The sequence below is a fragment of the Uranotaenia lowii genome, chromosome 2 (assembly GCF_029784155.1).
Source record: "Uranotaenia lowii strain MFRU-FL chromosome 2, ASM2978415v1, whole genome shotgun sequence".
NCBI classification, from domain to species: domain Eukaryota; kingdom Metazoa; phylum Arthropoda; class Insecta; order Diptera; family Culicidae; genus Uranotaenia; species Uranotaenia lowii.
Genome location: NC_073692.1, coordinates 61,523,915 through 61,542,468, shown reverse-complemented (window position 1 = coordinate 61,542,468; position 18,554 = coordinate 61,523,915). Strand labels below are relative to the sequence as shown.

At 36.6% G+C, this 18,554-nt stretch overlaps 1 long non-coding RNA gene across 2 annotated transcripts in view; it reads left to right on the top strand.

Annotated features, from left to right (window-relative positions):
* Positions 1–17,383: 17,383 nt before the first annotated feature.
* LOC129747564 (uncharacterized) overlaps positions 17,384–18,554 on the top strand; it is a 3,346-nt gene continuing 2,175 nt past the window's right edge. Inside the window, exons 1-4 of one of the 2 annotated variants that reach the window (XR_008737532.1) lie at positions 17,384–17,572; positions 17,636–17,963; positions 18,033–18,331; positions 18,386–18,554. The exon at positions 18,386–18,554 is cut by the window's right edge and continues 361 nt beyond it. This is a non-coding gene — a long non-coding RNA (uncharacterized LOC129747564). Of the gene's footprint in view, positions 17,573–17,635; positions 17,968–18,032; positions 18,332–18,385 lie in introns of both variants that reach the window. The other variant, XR_008737531.1, reaches the window with a different exon arrangement.

The window sequence follows — 18,554 nt, the reverse complement described above, 5'->3', positions numbered from 1 at the left end:
AAAAAATTAGTTCTGATACAAGATTTGAACCCGATCCTCCGAGATGATAGCCGAACACGCTGCCACGACGCCACGCCGGCAGCTAAAATTCGAAGTGGTTATAAGCTTCCTAGAATACCCGCAAGGGCAGCCAGCGGCCAGCAGCAAAGACGAATGTTGATTATTACATTACATTACGAAACGGCGTATAAATCAATCATCCGTTAAAATAATATCAGTTTAAAAAAAATGAAGTTCCATGTTTATAACTGTTAAGCATAAAATTATACAAACTCTAGATTTTATCTTGATATTTAATTAATGAATTGCTTCAAGTTGTAGAGAATAATGGTGCTAATAAATAATATAAAAGAAAATGAGTATATCGTCTGCTCAGAAAATAACTTTGTGTTACAATGAATATACACTATCGATATTCTCTCAGTGTATGTTGCTGATACTATACAAAACGAGAGAGTGTCAGAGCATGATTGCAAAAGTCTGAGAGAGAAAAAGGGATTCAAATCGAGGAAGAAAAGGACAACGTTATATATTTCAGTTTATTAACGAATTTTAACGCGAACGGTTGGTGTTCAATTGATTCTGCAAAAAAAAAGTGTTAAGTGTAAAGTAGATAAGTGCAAATAAAAGAAAGGGTTACGACAAATGGCGCAGTTGGTAAGATTATTTAGTGATGCTACTTGATTTGAGATTTTTTTTTTACATAATAGCGACCCGGTTCCTAGGAGCGCGAGGTGACGCACAATTTGAAAAAAGAGCGACCCGGTTCGGAAGAGCCCGAGGTGACGCATAGTTAAAAAAAGCGACCCGGTTCCGAAGAACCCGAGGTGACGTTTATCTTAAGCGTCCCGGTTCCAGAGAACCCGAGGTGACGCATAATTTAAAAACAAAAAAAAAAGAGCGACCCGGTTCCGAAGAGCCCAAGGTGACGCATAGTTGAAAAAAAAGGGACCCGGTTCCGGAGAACCCGAGGTGACCCTCTGAATTCTCATAAAAAAAGCGACCCGGTTCCGAAGAACCCGAGGTGACGCACAATTTGAAAAAAAGAGCGACCCGGTTCGGAAGAGCCCGAGGTGACGCATAGTTAAAAAAAAAAGCGACCCGGTTCCAAGGAACCCGAGGTGACGTTTATCTTAAGCGACCCGGTTCCGGAGAACCCGAGGTGACGCTCTGACTTCTCATAAAAAAAGCGACCCGGTTCCGTAGAACCCGAGGTGACGTTAAAAACAAAAAAAAGAGCGACCCGGTTCCGAAGAGCCCGAGGTGACGCATAGTTAAAAAAAAATAGCGACCCGGTTCCGGAGAACCCGAGGTGACGCTCCGAATTCTCACAAAAAAGCGACCCCGTGTAGTGTATAGTGTAAATATAATATCTACACTATCAAATTCAAAAATCAAGGAAAAGTGTACCTATGTAAATATTGCCTTAAAAGATTTAATGATCACGAAAATGTGAATCCCAAGTGCATACTAATGTTCTATCGAGTTTCAAATAGTGAAACCATGACTAAAATGAACTTCCTTTACCAAAATTAAAAGTTATTTAATCTCTATCTACGGTATTGGATTTTTCGAAAAACTTAAACTCTTTTTGAATGTTTAAACATAACCCTGAAAAAAAAACAGAAATTGACGCTCTGAAAATTTACAAAAAAAGCAATCCGGTCCCAGAGAACCCAAGGTGCCTTTACAATCTATTATTTATTATTCTTGAAAAAAAAATCCGGATACCTGAGGGGATGAATTACTAACACATACTAGCGACCCGGTTCCCGTAGTTCTGTGAAAACTGAGATCGCTTTGATCGATGAATAAATGTTACACATATCGACACGGAATACCAGAGAAGTAATTTGTTAAGCGACCAGATTCCAGTAACTTAAAAAATATCTTTAAAAATTATTAGAATGACGTCGAGTACCTATAATAATAAGAATAAAGTTATCCCGAAGCTTATGTCGATGTGTTATCAACTTACAAGTAATCAACCCAAGACTTAATTAAATATCCCTTACCAAAATTTATAGTTATGTTACAGATGTCTATTCTATTGGTTTAAAATCATATTTGAGGATAAACTTGCATTCATCATTTTTCGGTTCCCGGAACCCGAAGTGATGCTTTACCTGCGTCCAGGTTGGACAAAATTTGCCACCCAATTTTATATTAATTACGTTGATCTAACAAGTGAATTTCAATAAAAGATCCGTTATCTTATCAGGAAGGAAACCTATGGTAGCTTTTAACCGAGGATTAAAAAAACTTTCTATTCAATTTTAAAATTAAAAATGAACCAGTGACTTATTTGTACATCCACAACCAAAACTTGCAGTTATAATACACAAAATTCGAGTAAGCAGATATACTTAAATCGGTATGGACCAATGGACCAAGTTAGAATGGTAACATTCTTGGAATGCAATTTAAATGGATGCCAGTCGAGTTGATTGCCTCATTAAAAAAAAAGCGAAACTTCACAAGTTGGTTTATTTGAATAATTTGTCTACCGGTTACCAGACGAGCAATGACTAATGATGTGTATTTGCAGCCAACGCTCCAAAATTCTTCAGAAATGTTATAATGACTCGGAAAAAAAATTGGATAAAAAAAAAGACATTCCAAAACCAGAAACCATAAACTGTAAACATTCAGAATCTTAATTTCAATCGTTTATAGCATCATTGATTGGCAAGAGCTCAGCAGTTAGAGAAATGTAGAGAATGATCTCTTCCGGAATTCAGGAAGTCTTCTTCTAAGACGCTGTTCGCCCTTTAAGTACAGTCTGATTGGCAGCGTTTATGTTTTTAAAGCTTGATGACTGATTTGGTGAATATTGTCGTCGTTGGCCTCTAGTAGGAAAAAAACGAAAACGTTTTCTTTGAGTAATAGGAACTTCACTATGTTGGCTACTGGTATTGGGGCTTGCATGATGAGCTGGTTTTTATGGGTTTCAGGTTTGACTGTTTGTGCGTATTCGAACCACTGGCACTTCAACAGCTGCTCGATGGTAGGACGACGTGTCGGTGCTTGTACCACGATCCGTTCTAAAATGGTTGCAATCCAGGTCAGACCACGTTAGATTGTGTTAATGATGCATTTTACTCACGGATCAATCTGCTACATGGTAAACTAAGGGTTGTTGATATCTCAAAATCACCTCTGAGTACGGCAGTTCGCAACAATGGTACTGTCGATGCCCTAAAAGGCATTCTAGCCTGCAACATGAAATATAGCAGAATGCCCAACGCCCATATGTCGACCTGTGAAAATGAGAATACGGTAAGGTTACGACCAATTTACAAAATCAAAATAAGAATTACAGGTCCGCCTATATAATGATCATCACTGAGCAGTTCTGGTGCCGCATATGGTGGAGATCCACAAAATGTGTCCAAGTGCTGTAAAGGTCCATTTATCAACTGAGTGCTAAAACCGAAATCAGCTAGGAAGTTTGATTCTCTCTTCACTCAGCATCAAAACATTTTCAGCTTTTATGTCTCGATGAACGTATCCAAGATTATGCTGAAAAAGTGGAACAAAGTTCGATAATCTCATATCACCTCAAAACGACGTAGGTACCCTACCAGATGTTTAACAGCCATGAGGGGTTGGTAGAATAATATGGAAACATGAGATTCTTCTAGTGGACCAATGTCTGCAATCCTGCTGTACAGTTCTCCACCTTGAATCCATTCGCTAATGAGATGAATCTTGCCTAAAGTTTCTATCACTTCAAATAGTCTGAATAGTCTGCAAAGAAGAAAGTTAAGAGGTTTTTCACAAACATTCACTAGTGTTCTGTATATTTCACCTCAAAATGAATCGATGAAATACTGCTTCAAGAGCTCAGCAGTTAGAGAAATGGGAATCTACAATTCAACCCTTAAATTTCCTTACCGATTTTTTAGTCCTAATGGTCATATTCTCACTGGAGTACGTATACAGACAAATCCTGGAAGTCGATGTAGCAGAGCTCGACGTTATATGGAAGATTGAATTTCGGGGGCTTCATCCTTTCCAAACCAATGTGTACAAATTTTGGGACATGTCTAGCAAACTTGAGCTGCGTTGCGATTCCACGAATCAAGGTTCTCGATGTCCATCATTGCTGGCAAATATTGTGGGATACCCTGCAGAACCAGAAGAGGTCTTCTGATGTTGCAAGAACCGATTGGCTTCCAAATTTATTTCAAAATTCTATCTTCGGTTTCACTTGAGAATGTTGTGATAAAATAATTTGTTTTCAAACGTCAAACCTTCCAATAATAAAAACAACAATGATGTGATGACAAATGAAATCCTCTACTGTAGCTGCATACAAAGTTGAACGCAAGATATGTTGAATGATACACTCAAAAAAAAAAAAAAAAAAATTGGAGCGTATTGACAAACAAAATACCAATAGTTAAAAAAAAAAACCATTTCATAAACATAAAATGTTCATAAAAATTCAAAGGTATGTAACTTAAAAAAAAAAAAATATTATCTTGGTGTGATTTGATGTTGACTCATTCAATTCTATCAACACTCGATTTTATTAACCTGAGATTTAGTGTGAATTTTCACTCATAAAGTTAAAAGTTAAAAAATAAAAGTAATTCATAGTAGTAGAATACACGTATCATCTTCGAAATGTATAATAAAAACTTAGCGTTTGTCGAACGCAAAAAAAAAATATCTCTAAAAAAAAATCCATTTACAAAGTTGAAATTCTATCATTGCTATTTTTAGTTCTTTTGACACTGTCATAACTATTTAAAAAACCTAAAGAGTAGAGGAAAAGGGCAATGTAGAGAATAATGGTGCTAATAAATAATATAAAAGAAAATGAGTATATCGTCTGCTCAGAAAATAACTTTGTGTTACAATGAATATACACTATCGATATTCTCTCAGTGTATGTTGCTGATACTATACAAAACGAGAGAGTGTCAGAGCATGATTGCAAAAGTCTGAGAGAGAAAAAGGGATTCAAATCGAGGAAGAAAAGGACAACGTTATATATTTCAGTTTATTAACGAATTTTAACGCGAACGGTTGGTGTTCAATTGATTCTGCAAAAAAAGTGTTAAGTGTAAAGTAGATAAGTGCAAATAAAAGAAAGGGTTACGACACAAGTGACTTTCAGTGTGTGATAAATTCGTGGTAAGTCAATACAGTTGGACGAAATTTTATAAAGTCAAGGTATTTACTCTTTTCAAAAACAACCATTTGCGAGTTAGGTTAAAGTTGTTCTGAGTTGAAGTTTCAATATAAATTATACATTTCAACAACTTCCAAGCTCCAAAAAATGATTTATTTATTATATGCCCTTTTGTGATGTTCGTTCACATTACATATTCATGAAATGGCGGACATGTCTCAAAAAAGGCTATTTGAGGAACTTTTTGGAACTTCGAGTCCATAGAAGGCTTTTGGAGACCCAATTTGTAGCTTTTATTCTGAATGATCCGATTAACATGTCACAGAAAAGGTTATTTGAGGAACTTCTTGGATCTTGAAGTTCACCGAAGGCTATTTGAGGAACTCCTTGAAACTTGAAGTTCACAGAAGGCTATTTAAGATCTAATGTGTAACTTTTATACTGTGTGGAGGCGATTAACATGTCACAAAAAAAGCTACTTGAGGAACTTTTTGGAACTTCAAGTCCATAGAAGGCTATTTGAGGAACCTTTTGTAATTTTCATGCTGACACTCGAGAAAATTCGGTACCAATTCCCTTTGAAACCTTTGTTCAGCGAAATTCGAACTTTGGAGGAACGAGTTTAAGTAGATATGAGACTTTTGGTTGCTTGGGTCAACACAATTTGCATGGACGTTTGTATTACATACATGATACTGAAAGCAGTACAAAGAGTACAAATTACATAAACTTTTTAAAAATCTTTTCATCAGAAAACTTGCTAAGTTAACTTAAAGGCGTGTCTTTACCATCCCAAGTAACCATAAGCTCTAAAGCTTTGCATTTTTATAGCTTTATACCAGCATTCAAGTGCTAAATTACACTATATCAGCATATCAATTGCAATTTTGCATTACTACAGCCCTTCGAGTGCTATGCTGCATCATATTAAAGTTATACCACTTTTAAAATGCAACTAGCATTTTACCAGCTTTGCACAATGCTCTTGAAATGCAACATAAAGGGTGTCCATGATGAAATTGCCACACTATAAAATTGCTCTAACTTTTTTTACCGTTGGGTAGAATTTAATGAAAATTCGGGTGGATTTAGTTCATAGTGCAATGTTTACATCCTGCAAGTTTTAAAGTCCTGTGATCAAAACTCGCGGAAATGGAGCCGAAAGAACAGCTCGTGCGTGATAAAATCTTGCGCATTCATCACGAGAACAAGGATCTCTCGCATCGTTCCATCGCTAAAACGTTGGGAATCGCGAATTCCACGGTGTCGCTCGCGAGTGATTAAACGGTTCGAGGAACGATTGACCACCGATCGAAAGTCCAAAAGTGAAGGAAAAAGTATTCCGTACAACACTAAAAATCACAACCGCGTAGTTGGGGCCTTCAAACGAAACCCGAACGCCTCCGTTCAGGATGTGACTAAGAAGCTGCACCTAAGCCGAAGTTTTGTCTAGAAGGCCAAAGCTGAGGCTGGGCTTCGAACGTTCAAGGTACAAAAGGCTCCTAATCGCGACGAGAAGCAGAACAAGTCCGCCAAAACCCGTGCCAAGAAGATGTACCTCAACATGCTGACGAAAGTTGAATGCTGCGTCATGGATGACGAAACATATGTGAAGGCCGACTTCAAACAGATCCTCGGCAACCTTTTTTTCACGGCCAAGGATAAGTTCAGCGTTCCGGAGCATGTCCGCACTCAGAATTTACGAATAAATTCCTGATTTGTGAAACCATCTGCACGTGCGGGAAGCGGAGTGCACCTTTCGTGACCCAGGACACGATGAACGGACAGGTGTACATGAAAGAGTGCCTCCAGAAGCGGCTGCTTCCTCTCCTGAAGGCCGCAACGTCCCAACAATCTTCTGGCCGGATTTGGCCTCATGCCACTACTCCAAGGTCGTGCTGAAGTGGTATGCGGACAAGGAGGTCAATTTCGTGCCTAAAATGCTCAACACTTCGGAGCTCCGCCCCATCGAGAAGTACTGGGCGATTATGAAGCAGCACCTTCTTAAACGACCTAAGGTAGTGAAGACAGGCGGGATTCACAGGTTGTGCTGAATCTTATGGCCGGGGTTAAGGCCAAGGTGCTGACATATGCGTACACAGAAAAAAATTTTAACTATTCGTGTCACTGAAACTGCAACCTTTAAAATAAACAAACCTGTAATTAACAAAACCTGTTGTTTTAAATTGTTTTCCTTTAAAGTTAACGAAGATTCATTTATTATTACAGCAAATGTGCTGTAAAAAAGTTGTACCCTAAAAATTAAATGCCACGTAATTTGTTTTTCAACCCGTAAAATTACGGTAGATATCCTGCTCCTTTTTGTTACAGGCCATTTGCGTAATTTTACAGGAAATAATTTTTGCTGTGTATAGACTGTAAATAAAATACGAGTAAAATGGTAAAATGAAGTTTAATAGTTATGTTTCACTCCATGAAAATTTGATGGCAATTGGATGAAAACTCGAATTTTGCGAATCAATTTTGTGTGTGGCAATTTCATCGCGGACACCCTTCACGCAATGTGGTTGCGCTGGGAGATTAATGCCGGCTGCTTCAAAACGAATTATCGCCGCTGGCGTTCATATCTTATGCCAATGACGTTGAAATATTGGGAACTCATGATTGGAGTAAAGGCTGGATTTTGGGCGTAGACTCTAAAACATTTTCAAATTACATCAATTCTTAACGAAATCGATGTTTGATTTCTGAACAACACTGTAATAGCTTCCCATTCTTTAAAACGCCACAACATTCCGTTCTCCTTTGACAAGATCCCCGGGATTTGTTTGTGCCTATCGGAAAGAGCATATATACATCTATACATATGTATGAATTGATGGAATGAAGTTGCAGTTTAAAAATAGGCAGCTTCCCAGCATCACACACCCATTATGCAGTTGCAGCAGCTGAACCAACCTGCTAGAGATACGTAGCTAATCCAACCTACTTCGGTTGCTGGTATTTTTGTTTTTTATTCGGATTCAACGTTAAGCCAATTTGAGGGGATCCCTGCTCGCTGACATGCATTCCGGCCGGCTAGCCCCCAATGGCAATAAATCTATAAAGCGCACGATCCAATTTTCAATCTCGCCCCAATCGACAAGTCTCCCATCATTCAAGAAATAGATCAAGCAACAACAACACATATTTCTGTAGAACATTTGGCTGGCCATTCATCTTAGCGTTAGAAGCAGCTTAGTTGAGGGTGCAAGATGCAGTCTTCAAGTTGTTTTCGAGATCTATGGATACATACATAGTAAGAAGATACGCTAACCCTACATGATTGAATGACTCAACCGTTGATCGTATTTGCGTATAAGGCTGCGGCGATTCCACACTTGAGATAAACTATGAAGCCGCGACCATCTGTCAATTGCCGCCGGCCCAACTCGGGTAATTTCTGTGGACGTGCCCCTCCAAGGAGTCACGATGAATGTCACGGTCGAGGATGCATGGATAGTGAGATTTCACGATCGACTCAATTTGGCACTCGATCGCGTTGCTTCGCGAATTTACGATAGATTATGTTGATCGTTGAACAACAATTGTCTTTAGTGCAAAAAGATCTGTTTTGAATGTTAAATAGGATTTAAATAAGGCTTCAGGTCTGCAAAAATTCGAACAAACCAACCAGATGGTATTCAAAATACCTTACATTTGCTCGTCTTTGGAAGTTCCACCTTGTAAGACCTTTCTCCCGCAAAGCGGTCGGAAACTGAAGCTATTAATCTTCGACCTTCACCTGTTTCGGAATCTGAACTAGGAAGTGGAGTCGGTGTATGTTCTACAAATAAAAAAAACCCTCCCCACGGAAGGCCGCACTCAATCTCGTCGTATCAAGCCTTTAGCAAAAATGAAGAAAAAAAACCCAAAAGCACCTCAAATAGCCGACAATCTCAGACTCGGAGCCTAGTGACCAATTTTTGTACCATAAAAGGAAATGCGCCCTCCTCCTGTTTTTGTTTTGATGGCGCTGCTGCTCTTGCTGCACCACAACTGAATAAGTTGGTGCTTGGAGGTCGCTGTGGTTTAAGGTCGGTCTCATTCTTGTGATGATGATGACGGCAGTTTTGATCATACGTTCGGATCAATAACCGCCAATTGCCCAGTAGAATTGCCCAGTAGTATATAGAGTATAGTTTCACTGCAACATGTGCGCCTGTATTCTTAAACTTGGGTAAGGTCAGTGATGGTTAAATTTCATATTTGTGTCGAGCAGAAAGATCAAAATGCTGACGAATTGAGACAAAACCTTCAAGTGAACGAATATGAAACTTATTTAAAACCTTATATGTACAATAGACTGAGTCGATTTGAGGTCATTTTGAAATTCCTCAAACCCTGGGGTCTTAAAAGCTTCGTCTTGGTCCAAAACTCATCCATGATTTTTTGCAAAATTTCTAAGTAACGTTTACATGAGTAAATTTGAACTTTTAGACACATGTGCCAAAATCGGATGTTGCCAAAATCGAATGTTGCCAAAATCGAATGTTGCCAAAAACGAACGGGGTCTGTAGTTCAAGTCAATTTTGAATTTACTGTTCCTTTTAAAACCGTATAAACCTAATGCAAGGTTGCCGAAATTAAACGTAACAGAATCACAGATCAAAAATTTAAAAAACACAAATTTTCTTATTTTTAAATAGTTTTTTCCAAATTATAAATTTTTATATGACTAAAGAGATTTGCATTTCTGACTTTCATTCATAATAATGTTATGACATTGGTAATATAATTTTTTTTATAAGGCCGGAACAAATGTCGAATTCTTCTTTTGTCAACACTCCACCCCCTACCCCCTTCGATTTAACAAAAATCTCGAGAGGGGAAAAAAATAAAGTTTACGGAATTTTATTGAAAAAATTTCTAAATTCTTCGATAGTTCAATCAATTAAAAAAGCAAAAGTCAAACTGTAGAAATTGGGAATTGTATCACCTAATAACTCGATTTTGTTGTTGCGTGAAACGTACATTGCATACAAGTTTGTTACATGCAAGGTTTTGTCCAATGTGTTCCAATTTATTGAGAATTTAAATTATTTTTTTATTATCCTCCCTTCTGAAGTTTCATCTCCAAGCTACAGTTGAAGGATTTGCCATTTGTTCCGACCTAAATTGTAAGAGTGACCCAATTTCTTTCCATAACTTTCCATATAATTTTCTGAAACGGTATCACAGAAAACCGTCACAGAGTTTCAGAAATGATTTATTTCAAAAACACAGTTTTATTTTCCGAAAACCCAGGCCTCACTTTCATTTGATCTGATTATTTTACAAACAAAAAAAATTATTGGTACGTCACATTAGAATTCTATTTCACTTCAAGTTTAAATTGTTTAGTGCAACAGCTACTCACAATAACTTAAACAAAAACTTAAAAAGAAATTACACACGAAGGTAAAGGTTACCAAAATCGAACTATTCATTGTATGTACATATGTAACTTCATGTGAAAAAGAAATATTGAGAAATTTGAATTTTTTTTATTGAAATGCTTTTACGTAGAAATACGTAAGGTTTGCCCAAAATATCACTAAATTCTAATTCATCCGTTCATAATTCCATAAGGATTAATCGATTTTAATTATTAAATGATCAATGCAAAAGCAGAATCTATGTAACTATTTATATCTCTGTCAAAAAATTCATAAATCCTGGAGATTTTTCTAGACTTTAACAGCAAAAGTTTGATAAATTACTAAGTTTTATTGTCGCCCTCCTCAAACCAGAGTTCTCGTCGCACATCAGCTACGGCGGCATTACTGACGACATCCTGATCAGGAGAGCATATCAAAACAATAACTCGAACATATCTCAACGAGATATTTATATCTTCTTCAGTTACAATTGTGTACTCAAAGTTTTCGACAATAAGTTTCTTAAATCTGGGTTATATCTTATTTTGATTGACATTCTTGAATAAGGTTGAATTCATTTGCAATGATAACCCGATCAGAAGAGAAAAACAAAATTATATCAAGATGATATTTTTTGATATTAATTTTTTTCTATCAAAATGAGATATAATTTAGTACTCATAGGTTGGTAAAATATCTCAAATTACAATAAAAAGTCCATGCAAGCATTACTAAATTATATCACCTCTTGATAGCATCATCAAGATCATATCTCAATCAGGATTTAGACCACAAAAATTGCAAAAATATGGACCTTGTATACAAACTTCTATGCATTTTTTTTTGTTTTATACGCATTTCTTTGTATGAAATGTTGTACTACCTTCTGACTTGTACTCAAACTTTCATGCATTGTTTCCAACTTGAATAATTCATGAAAAATTTAGGTATCGGCCTGCAGGTTGAGGGGCGCGCACCATGCCTGGTGCATTGGAATGGGACCTTCAAACTTCCATTAAAAGTTTTCGAAGCATTTGCTTTCCCGGCACAAAAGAAAACAACTGATTGGGTCAAAAGATCTCTTTTGAAAAGAGATATAATCATTTTTTTCGAAACGGCCAAAACGAAGATTATGATATGACCAACTGACTCTGACTCTACTTGCACGTAAATTAATTTATTTGATTGGTATATGAATTTCTATAATTTTGATATGTTCTCAATCTTAAACCGAAAGTTATGTGACTTTTAATGTAAAAAAACTAATGCTAACAATTATAAAGAAATGAGAACTTTATCGCAGATCATTTTGTCAAAATGATTAACTTTTTTTTCATTTCAATCAATGTTGTTATACCAACTTTGAGTCATCCGCCCTATTTTTTGGCTAACCAAGCAGTTGGCGAAAAAGCATCTTGGGTATAAAATGCTCTTGGGTATAAAATCAGGGACGTTGAATCGGAAAGCAAGCGTTCTACCAACTGAGCTATGCCTCAATTGTCAATTTATAAAATTTTATATTCAAGTATCCGCACATTTATACCCCAGAATATCTACAAAGAATATACATATCATAGCCTTTTCAAATACATTTTAAATGTTTCGCTTTTTCGGCTAGGTCTCGCTTTTTTTTCCTCAAAATGTCCCGCTTTTTTAAACAATCTGACAAGCCTACTATCTAGACAAAATGTTTATATTGAAAAAAATGTTTTAAACTGTGTGGTTTAGTCATTTTTAAATAAAGTTGTGCTAAAATTAATTCTAAACCAAAACAAAATGGAATTGAAAAATCAATTCCTAATGCAGAATTATACCGAGTGAAATAAAAAATGACAAAAATTGAACAAATTCCAAAATGACAAATACGATAAAAACTATAAAGATGCCAAAAATGACCAAATAAAAAAAAATATAAAATTTCAAAAATACAAAAAATTATAAAGTGTGTCATTTTTTGTAATTTTGCGATTTTTGAGCGTCTTTGAAGCACTACTAAATCAAAAGTCCGATTGGGCTAAAATTTTACAAAGGTCTGTTTGTTGAGCCAATCTACAAAAGGGTAAATGGTCGGATGATGAAATTGTTTCCATACATTGGTGGTTTATAATAATTAGAATCCCTTAGCAGGGACTTGATAACGATAAGTAATTGTTCTTATTTTTTGGTAAAAGAATTTATACGTTAAGTTGAATTTGCGAAGGAAAATAGCGGTAAATTAGAAAAATGTAAACAAACACGGATTTATACACTTTTTTTTCTCGATCTCGTCATGGATATTGTCTTTAAACCATAATTTGTAGAACTGACAAGGTTATCTTTCGTCCATGTAGGTGCTAGATGAAATTCATCAAAATTTATAGAAACAATTGATTGAACATTTATAGTATTCAAATATCTCCCAACAAAATTGAAGGTGCTATAACGAACATTTTCTGTTTCATCTTCTGATAGGCTTAAAACTTACTTCATTCAAAATTGGGACAAACTTTCGCTCATATTGTGGCGCTCTTGGTGGACGGATTTGAATGTTCTTCGCTCCCTCTCGTGTCGGCTTGTCGGCGTGTCGGCCCATTTTGCCAGCTTCACCCATGTATTCTTGACATTCCGCAAATCGACTATACTTTGTAAACAATCAATATGGAAGCCGAAAACTATAATTTCACAGAATATTAACCCTTCGTTTCATAAAGTAACAAATTTTCAACAATTAGTGTATGGAAAATTGTCAAATTTTATTTTAATTATTTTACTTAATTAACACATCATTTCCGACTGTTTGACATTTTTTTCAAGGAAAAATAAAAAAATATGTTAAATGAAGGGTTAAACAAATTTTGTCAACAAATCTTGATTACAGTTTACATTTTCGATTGGTTAATTGTTTCTAGAGATTCGAAAATAATTTTTCAATTAAATTTTCATACTACTGGGATAAGAATAGGATTAAGGACATTATTACATGACATTCTGGGTTAGAAGAATCAATGGTATCAATTAAACTCATATAAGAAATTTTTTAAGAATGTTGGCTCACGACTCTGAATATCCGGAAGAGAAACCATGCGCCTAAGGATAAACCGACAACGATTAGAGATTGGATCGGGAAATGCAGAATTCAAGACTGAAAAACTGAAGGATTGAAGAAAAACTGAACTGCAAAATCTAGAAATTATAGAACCAATTGAAAACAAAACCAGAAGAAAATATATTCAGTTTTTTAGAATGTACAAATTCTTTTCATGAAAGTTTAAAAATGTTCGGCTCAAAATCATAGGATTTGTATCGCTGATTTATGAGAATTTTTTGAATTTGTTATTTTCAAAGTGAAAAGATTAAATTTCTCGTTTCAAATATATTTTACTTGTTAAGGATTTAATTTGTTCTAAGAATTCAAGTGTCATAAAATTAGCGGCTTTCACCTAGTTTGATCTAAACAAAATATTTTTTAACAAAATATTTGTTGAGAAAATTTATCATAAACAGCTTCATCTTTGACGGAAGTGAAATAATAATAATCATCTTCATGTGCTTCATGTTGCTCATCCCTGTAATAGAGCATGGCCAAAATCCATGCTCGGAAATAAGACCAGGTGCTGACCAAGTTCGACGGGTGTCTTCTGATGGACCAATGTCAAGGCTGACTTCGGATAAATCCCAGGTCAAAAATTTTACTTGGCAACGGCTCGGGGGGATCTTCCAGACAAATTTAAATGTGTTTTTGCCAACAAATTTTCACGAAAATTTAAGATTTGGCAGGGCATTTGCAGGCAGCTGTGGCAAAAGTTTTCGTTACAAGTAAGATAATGGCGTCAGAACTATGCCAAAAAGAATTTTGCCATTCATTCGATCCCACGACTATCCCGTAATGTTTTGGACAGATTTGATAAGCTGTCATTACAGCAAAGTCGTTCAAGAATGGTATGCAGAGAAAGGGGTCTCGTTTGTACCGAAAATCTTTAACCCACCGAACTGCTTCCAGTTCCACCCTATTGAAAAACACTGGGAAATCATGAAGAGGACCCAGCCAACATGAAATCGTAAAAGAAATAATCGCCGAACTCGTATATAGATGCAACTATAATCGGAATTGTAAACATGTGCACTTAACATTCGACCATATCTTATATTCGTCGTAGAAGATGTTAAAACCAAATGAAATACGACTTAGTTACGATATGTTGGATGAAATCGTATATAGTTCAACCGATGTCAAATTAAATCTTATAACAATCGCATAAGATTTCTTAAGACGCATTTTATTAGTACTTGATATACTCTCGTATCGAAATCGTAAATGGCTTCAGATAAATTCGTAAACAATACCACGTAAGCATCGTCTTTCGTATCACTTTGTACATTATATAGAATGCCACATTAAGAGACAAATCAACACCACGTATTTCCGATATAGCCACTAAAATTATGACAAGTGTGATTATAATCGTACCGGTCACTTTACCCACGATATAAATATTTGATGCGATCAAATCTGACTCGTACTAACGGACACTTAGCGTACGCTCACATCGCAAATCCAAACTTCATCGTGTTAGGCGAACATAAAATGGCAGTGTTTTCGAAATGTTGCGTTTTTCTCATTGTGCTTTCCTGCAATTTAGCCACAGGGTTGATATACGTGCGATTTAACGACTAGAGTGAATATTGAATGCAATAAAAAAGGTAAGTTTAGAAAAATTTAAAAAAAACTGGGCTGAAATTTAAAATGATAATTTGATTTTTCAAACAAAGATTTCTCTTCTGCTCTCCTGAGCTCATATGAACGCAAGGCATATAATCAAAGGCAAAATGATGAACAACCGGGTCTCGAGACTCAAGGCAAAAGAAAAGGTTCTCAAAGACATCAATCAAATGAAGACCTGCTAGAATAAGATAGCTAAAACAATGGACGCAGAAGGTGTGCCCCGCCTAATGAGCCGTGTTACAGGAAAAAAATCGAGAACCGTGACGTATTTTTCCTCAAAAGTATGAAGAAAACACTACATTAGTATTAAAAAAGAACTTGAATTCAATAATAAATAACCGAAATACAGGCAGTTGCTATTGTTCCAATTCTATTTGAAGCAAGCTTTAGGAACAATTCTAGCCTGTGGCAGGAATGATTCGCAGAACTGTGATTCGTGCAGGTGTTCCCCAAGGGAGTAATCTTGGGCCAATGCTATACTACATATTCATAGACGACGATAAACTTCTCACTTAACAAGTCAAAAAGCAGACAGCAAAATATACTGTAAATATAAGTAACCATCAATTAAAAATTACATTAAAGTGATTGTGCCTGAAAAATGGATAAATGAAGACAAAATGCCCCCTTTAGGATTGATGTAACCGTTCTTTCTGTTCATCCGTATAAAGAGGACCCAATCACAATCCCAAATCAAAACATCAACACAAACCGTTTGCCTATGCATGTTTTATATAATCCGGACTCCGAACCGCTGAAAGTCAAACAATAATCTCGTCCAGCAAGGCGGGTGGGTGGCCTCTTCAAATGTTGTATCCAATCACTTCACCGAAGATGATCATTGGTTGCGTTACACGTGTAAATAGCCATCATGTTGAGACACACTGTACCCACCCCTAATTGGAATCATATTTTTAAACTTCAGTGACTACCACACCATGCTTCTTTCTCTTCACTGAACTTCGGTTGGACTGCCCACAAAAATAAACATCATTTAGCACGCGACTGACACCGGCAATCATCATCGTCGGATGGAAAAACAAACGAATCTTGGCTTGGCAAACAGTCTTCGACGATCGAGGAGGTTCAACAACATTTCTTCGTCACATAATTTGTAATAATCTTCTTAAGACGCACACACAAACACACATTGGCACCAATCCGCATCGAATTACAACCTTATGCTGCAAAATGCATCGCCAAACCACTTAATCAATTTTAATTAACTAATTGGATCACACGTCACATTAGAAGATTTCCGTTCGGGATCAAAACTACTTTCAACGAGCGAATTCTCTTCTAAGAGGACACTGAAAATAAGACACAAACTAACCGCGGCTTCTGCGAATTCAAAAACACAAACCATTCATAATCGTTCATTACACTTCCACGCGTAAGATCACATCAACTCAACCCGGGATTGATCCCGCTGGACTAAAAAAAAAACCGCAAAGCCGATACGCGCATAGAAAAGAGGAGGCGGAAACGCAGCCGGCATGATCGCGATCGCAACTGCGACTGACTAAAGTTTCATAGACAAGCAAGACATGTGCTTGCTGCAACGCTAAGCCTTCCCAAGATCTTTTTTAGAGGCGCGCGCAAAAGCAGCTAAGTTGCTCTATCTATGGGATTGATTTTTACTATCCCTGCACTAGACAGACACATAGTACAAGAACTTGACAACAGAAAAAAACACTCAACTTGATCTTTCGTGACGTAGAAATCCACCATACGAAGACGAATGTTTTTTGTTGCCGCCGCTGTGATAAACATTATGTTCCTATGGCTTGCTTAGATTGTTGAATAAGTATGTTGGAACTTTACCGCTACAGTATTGTGAACATATTTTGTTATGCATTTTCTTCAAATTATAATCAGATTAATTTAAAAATACGTTTTTTTCAATGACACATCGTTCGATTAAGAAAGATACCATTCATCTTGAAATCCCCTAAGCATATTAGTGCAGCTTAACTTGAAGGCATAGATAAATAAATTCCAACAACCCCATAATAGGAGACCAAGTTCCGCGTATCCTAAATTGGCAATAGACCACCCGCATAGCCAAATATCATACACTTAATCGTTGATATTATTCAGCTCTGATTACAAGAATAGTGACTATTAGAGTAATCGTTCTTAAATCATTCTATTTTCAACTAACTTTTCCATTTTTCACGTGTCTTCGCTTGAAATGATAAAAAAATATTTTTGAAAGATACGGGTAATAATCCTTAAAATTAAAACTCAGGATACATCTGAGTGTGTCGTGTGTCTTTGCTGTCAACAACCAGTCGAACAAAATCCATGTGTTTTGATTTCAAATAATTGAAGTGTGCATTTTTTGTTGAAATTATCAGCCTCAATGTAAGTTTAAAGCCGTTTTTAAAGCATGAATTGTTTTTTAATGTTGTTGAATATCTTTTCCAGGTCTAAACACACCAAGGTTCACCGCAATATGAAAACAAAGTGGTGCAGAAGTTCCGAAAAAATGTCGCAGCATACTATAGGCTTATTTTGTATTTACGTGTTAGATCCGGATATGATATCCACCATATGTGAACCAGGGCAAATTCTACGGTCAAGAGTGCAGGTCAGTGTCAACATCCTGCTTAGCGAAGCGGTAACTGCGCTAATGCAGAAAACAAGGAAGATTGAGGTTAGGCACCAAATTTCAATTGCAGTAAACACCGAAATCCAGCAAGCAAACAGCTACTGAAAACCCGCATTGAAAATCCCGATGACCGGCGCACCTGCCGTAAGTATGTATTGTGTTTATTTCAATTCTTCTTCCCCATCTCCTATTTTTTGTTTGTTTCTCTAACAGACCGGAGCGTTTAACGAAAAAGACGGTCAAAGCCTTAGACATCACGCGCAACATTCCGAAAGTTGGTGCTTGATTCCGTTTTCATTCGGAACTATAACTTACACTGGTTCCGTCACCAAGGTCGAGCAGGGAACTGACATGAATTTCCCAAAAGCCATAACCACCGGATGAATCTGAAGTCATGGGAACTTTCAACTAGGAGGTAGGCCAACTGAATGGAAACCCGTTCCACGCTTTTCTGGAACAAGGTCTCGAAAAGCGGATCTGTTAACGAGGCTCCTACCTGCGCTGTACAAGTGGTATGTTTACAATTTCTTTAAATATTATCAATTAAATTAAAATCTTGTTTTCAGTCGATATCCAAACCGCCAGTTTATCATCGGTACTGTCGAAAATCGGAGATGGTACATGTGCAACTTGAAATTAAACGTGATTATCAGCAGAATATCAATTTACAGGAGGAAACAAAATGACCCCAAGAAAACCACGATGCACAGAATCCGAAATCCGCAAGAATTGTGC